The following is a 5,560-nucleotide window of genomic DNA, read 5'->3' on the forward strand; positions in this document are numbered from 1 at the left end:
AAAAAAAAAAAAAAAAAAAAAAAAAAAAAAAAAAAAAAAAAAAAAAAAAAAAAAAAAAAAAAAAAAAGGCAGCTAAATGTGTTTGTTCCAGAGCCTTGCCTGGAAATCCCAAAGAGGAAAATTCCTCCAGGTAATCTATGAACATGCAATATGTAAGGGAGATTGGAGCTGTGCACTGGCCCCTGAGCAGCGTTCCTGCTGTCGAGGCTCTGCCAGGGAGCATTTGTAGGATGTGGCCCTCCACTCGCTCCCAGGAGATTCTTGGAAGAGAGCAAGAGGAAACTATTTGACCTCTGTGTGGATTAAGGCAGAAAATGCTCCCTGGTTGCCAAGAGGGCTGGTAGAGCCGCACAGTTCCAATAATGGAGATGGTATTCTCTCCGGCTGAGCTCTCCAGCTGCCGGGGCAGGGGAGCCATGGAAGCGCTGCCCCAGCTCCAGAACCACAGCTCCCAGAGCTCAGGGAGCAGCAGGAGCTGCTGTGGCCTCTCCTCCTGCTGTGGCCACAGGCAAGGCATGTTCTCCACTCCACTGCCCCAGCAGCATAGGAGAAACTGCTGTACCCCACTGCCCCAGCAGAGCTGGGAATTGCACTCCATGCTGTGCCCCAAACAGAGCTGTATGGCCATGCTGTGCCCTGAACAGAGCTGTATGGCCATGCTGTGCCCCAAACAGAGCTGTATGGTCATGCTGTGCCCCAAACAGAGCTGTATGGCCATGCTGTGCCCTGAACAGAGGTGTATGGCCATGCTGTGCCCTGAACAGAGCTGTATGGCCATGCTGTGCCCCAAACASAGCTGTATGGCCATGTTGTGCCCTGAACAGAACTGTATGGCCATTCTATACCCCAAACAGAGCTGTATGGCCATGCTGTGCCCCAAACAGAGCTCTGTGGCCATGCTGTGCCCCAAACAGAGSTCTATGGYCATGCTGAAGCATCAGAAAGGCTGGACAGTGCTGCCTCCAGCTAAATGCCAGGTGACAGCAYTTCTGTATCAATAGAATTYAGTATTGYYGTCAGAAACACCGAAAGTGAGACTGAACTGCAGAGCTGAGCTTCAGAAGGGTCAAATCCTGCGATAGCTGAGGCTGCCCACAGAAAATGATGGAAATCAAACTGCCAAATCATCCTGACCATCCACCTCAAAAGCCCAACTGCAGCTAAAACTGTTGGCCTGCTGCAAAGCATGTCACAGTGAGACATCCCACAAGTTTGTCTGTTCTGTTGCTCAAGAACCAAGGAAAAATTCCTTTCCTTGTTAACATACTAAGTCAAAAACATCTTCCACAGATTCTAGCCTGAAACTGAGAGCTGATCTGTCTGTATTTGACCCTGATCTCCTGCTTCTTCCACATAGCAAGGTGCAGAAAGTTTTAAATTCAATCTTTTTTAAAGCAAGATCCATTTGGAAGGTATATAAGGTGGAATGAAGTGCAGAACTTGGAAACAGAGGTCCTTATTCCCTAGATTCAAGCACTAGGACGAGTTTGAATATGATAAGAACAGATCCCCTACAAGAACTGGTGAATAGACAGTCTGAGCTGAATCCCATACCTCCTCTGAAACATGGTGAAGAGAAAACATGGATTTGTGTGAAAAGAACCAGGCTCTTTCTGAAYCCCTGGAATCTGGAGATAAAGTTTGAACAAATGCTGATACCACAATTAAAAAGAAAATGTAGTTTGGAATGTTGACTAATGGATATTAATAGTTTAATACATTTATTAACTTGCACTATTAATGATCATTATAAAGGAAGGTTTCTGAATATCAGCTCCACAAACTCAACGAAATTTGTCCTAGCAATGACTAATGAGCTGCTGATGAGATGCTGATGTTGCTGATTAATGCTTGGCAGTAAATCTGGTCCATCTCTGATCAAGACTGCACTGCACTGGGCCCATGTGTGACTGACACTGGGGAAGAGCCGAGGGGAAAGACTCCTCACTGCCTCCTGAGAACATTCCCTGAGAAAGCCAAACTGACCCCTTAGGCRGTTCCTGGGTTTCATCCTTAGGACTGGCTGAGAGAAATGGAGATCACTATCTCATCTGTGCAAGAAGGGGTCGGAGGTGCTCATCCATTTAGCCCAAACCATGTGCAGGAGTATAAACTTTTATACCCAGAGGTGAGTTATCCTGAGAATAAGCAGGAAAAGCAGTCACAAAAATACCACTGATGAAGTTTCTTGCCTTAGAATTGTGCCAAATTACCCCGACCTGATCCATTTTTTGTGCTTGTCTAAGCCCCAAACGTGCCTGGATATTTCCCCAGCTCACTCTATTCCTCTGTCTGCTGTTCCTCCATGCAGGTATCTGGCTGATCTTTGCTGTCTTTTCCCTTTTCATGTTAATGACAGAAGCTGAATGCTGTCTTATAATTACTTTATCCTGAGTATATTATTCCAAGGATGAAATATAAATATTTCCAGGAAGTGCAYTTTAATTAAAAGGTTATTGGCCAAGTAGAATTGCCTCCTGAGTCAGAGCTTAGAGGGACTGCTTTTCTYCCAAGGAAAGGATAAAGGACACTTCTCCCTTCCTCTGCAGGATGTRCATGTCAGTATAAAGCCTTATCACATCTGTACAGGGAATAATTATTGCAGCAGAGGAACATATCACCAATTATTTTCAAGAATCAAGTCCTGCACTYATGAGTAGTTTTTGATGGAAGAGTGTAGCAGTAACCTGCTGCTTGACTGAAACTGCATTTCTTGGGCTACAGAAATTTTTGGCTATGTTCCTTCCAGGTTCCTCATCTTTTATGTTTTCCAGCACTTAACTGAATCATCCAACTGAGCACTGCTTGAAAAAAAGATAATCCAAAGATAATCTAGGAGTGAATCCTGATCTTGTGACCTTCATTTGGGAACTGGTCCCCCAGCATTGAGAGCTTTATCACGAGCAATGCTGTGAATCTCTCCCGGCCTTTCACCTTTTCCCATCGTGGACATTTTCATCTGGAAATGGAGGTACCATCAGTTTGGGTTTTTTTTTGTTGGTTGGTTGTTTTTTGTTTTTTTTTTAATTTTTGGTAATACATTCTCCATATACTTCAATCAAATTGTYTGTAAGTGCCTCAGTTTCCAATAAGGTCTTCTCACCGTTGTTAATGTGAGTTATTGCATAACTTTGACTAAACACTCGATTAATTTTCTAATATTCAAAGAAATTCACCCTAGTTATTGTCTGTGTTTTAAACTGTAAAAATCAGAAAATAGGGGAAAAAAGGGATAGATTCCCTTTATTTAGAAAACACCAGCTATTTCAAATGCTCATAAATGTCATTCTATTAASTTAATCAGATTCTGTATATTGATTAGAATTCACAATAAATAATCCATAATTTAACTGACTTTGCACAAGTTGGAAAACTTTCTCTAGCTCTTGGCTTCTCCTAAAATTAACATACTTAAAAGCCAACAGATTTGCAACTAATAAGTCTCTGTGATTTCCARAGCATTGGGATCTCTGCATACATCCACACACTGCCTTTTATGGAGATGTTCTGCTCAATACTCGCCGTTCCGCAAAAATGTAATGATAACAAATTCAAAACAAATACCTTTTAGGGACTAGTGTGTCAATTGCAAATGAGATAATAAAATTCATCGTTTACATCCAAGAGAACACAGCCAGAGCAGGATCGGGCACTAAACTGAAGTGACAACTTAATCAGAGCTTTGCTCTTGGGGGGTTCATCAGTTCAGCCCCTGCGTGAGTGGCTTGAGGGAAGGGGGAACTTGGGGAGTTCAGCAAATCCAYCTGGACAATCTTGCTGCAAACTGCCTGCCAGGGCAGAGCCTGGAGACAAGGACAAGGTGGGCTTCTTTTTCAACAAGTGTATTTCAGAAAAGCTTTTACTAAGCTGTATGTAATAGATGATCATGACAAGCCTTCTGAGTGCTATTGAAAATAGCTCATGATGCTCCTTAATTGGGCAAATGTATATGCCTTTCACATCCATATCAACATTTCTMTAGGTGTGCATGCACACAGACACACAGACACACATACACAGCCCCTGGGAAGACGCTGAAGCCGCTTTCTGCACTGCCATCTACTGTCTTAATTTATTTATGGGATTTTCTTAGAAGTTTGTTGCTTTATTTTCCCTTTTAAAAAAAGGCATGCTACCTTTGAAATTAGTGTAATTCAGTAAATTGTCAGATTAGTTTTGCTTAAAATTTATTCCCAGCATATTAAAAACATATATATGTRATGCTGAGGCATTTTTGTAAAAGTGTTTCTATTCCTTCCAATTTTTAAGCATTTTTCCTGTTTAAAGAACAAGTTACTGATGAGCTGATTATTTTATTTGGGTTGCACTTTCTTTAAGCAGTCCCTCATTAGGACTGAGAGRTTAGGAATACTTGAAGAAGATCAGCAGCTCAGKCTACCAGGCTTTTCCATTCCCAAAKGCACATTTGGTGGTTTCCTGCAGCAGGTACCTGCACTGCCCTGCACCTTGCYGGCTCAGAGCACGACTCCTTCTCTGCAGCTGCTCTTTCAGGCTCGACCCAGCAATGGCAGTGTTRGCAGTGACCAGAAGCTGTCCAGAACATCTGTGCACACTCTCAGGCAGGCACAATCTCTGTGCATTTTTACCAGAACCCAACCAGTAACACACAAACCAGGATAAAGCGCGTSTCTTAGGTCAGCTCCCATCCCCAGGTTAATTCCCTGAACACGTTTGCAGAGCAGTGTAAGAGTTAACTCGCCAGCCTGCCCATCCCAAAGGGTTTGAGCCCCCAGCCCGGTCCCAGCAGGGACCTCACCCCCCCGAGGTACTCACAGGTGTCCAATGGGGGGAGCAGAGGGACTTGGAGATACAGCCACCAGCCGGGACAGCCCAAGTCCTCRCTGCCTTTGCAGCCTCCCTATATAGGGAGGAGAATCTTGTCAGTGGGGAGGGGCCCTGGAAACCACGTCCTGCTGGAAAATCCTTTTGGTACCTGGCTTAAAAAACATGGCCTGAGCCAAGGACCTCGTTCCCAGCAGGGCCTAACCCTGGGCTGCTGCCCCTGCCCCGAGCTGCTTTTTGGGGAAGCAGGCTGGTTCGGGTGTGTGCAAGGGGTKCCCCAAACTGGAGAGGGGTGCTCCTAACTCACAAGTTCAGAGATATTGTCTTTTCCTAGGGTGAGACTGTTTGACAAAGCAAATGGACCTTTAACTCCTTCCTGCCCTGGCAGTATCCATGCCCCTCGTGGCCCTGAGCCTGGAAGGGCAAAGGGCAGGTCACGGGCCCAAGTGGCACAGGATGGTTCCTACCCACTGTCAGTGCATTTCCTTGGAGCTAAGTGCCTGAATTCAGGGCTTGCTTGGGCAGAGAGGGTTTTTTCTGACCCAGCAGGTCTGTGTGGGTGAAGATTGCTCTGGGTCCCCCTGTGTTTTTATGACATTTGGAGCCTGGGGCTGGTTTTACCCTCCTCTGCCCCTGACAAACAAAAGGGCTGTTTCCCAGCAGATTTGCCAAAGTCTCTTTTGCTACCCAGTGTCCAGCTCAGTTCTTGAGAAAGGACTGTAAATACTTGTTCATATTTTAGAAATATCTCCCTCTG

At 44.7% G+C, this 5,560-nt stretch overlaps 1 protein-coding gene across 3 annotated transcripts in view; it reads right to left on the reverse strand.

The window, feature by feature from the left end:
• Window positions 1-4,855, reverse strand: part of MYH11 (myosin heavy chain 11) — a 54,351-nt gene extending 49,496 nt beyond the window's left edge. For all 3 annotated transcript variants that reach the window (XM_057367327.1, XM_057367326.1, XM_057367328.1), the window contains exon 1: window positions 4,795-4,855. The gene's annotated coding sequence lies outside the window, so the exon portion shown is untranslated. The remainder of the gene's footprint in view (window positions 1-4,794) is intronic.
• Window positions 4,856-5,560: the final 705 nt, after the last annotated feature.

Source organism: Malurus melanocephalus, unplaced genomic scaffold, assembly GCF_030028575.1.
Source record: "Malurus melanocephalus ecotype Western Australia unplaced genomic scaffold, MMel_1.1 scaffold_77, whole genome shotgun sequence".
Classification (NCBI taxonomy): Eukaryota; Metazoa; Chordata; class Aves; order Passeriformes; family Maluridae; genus Malurus; species Malurus melanocephalus.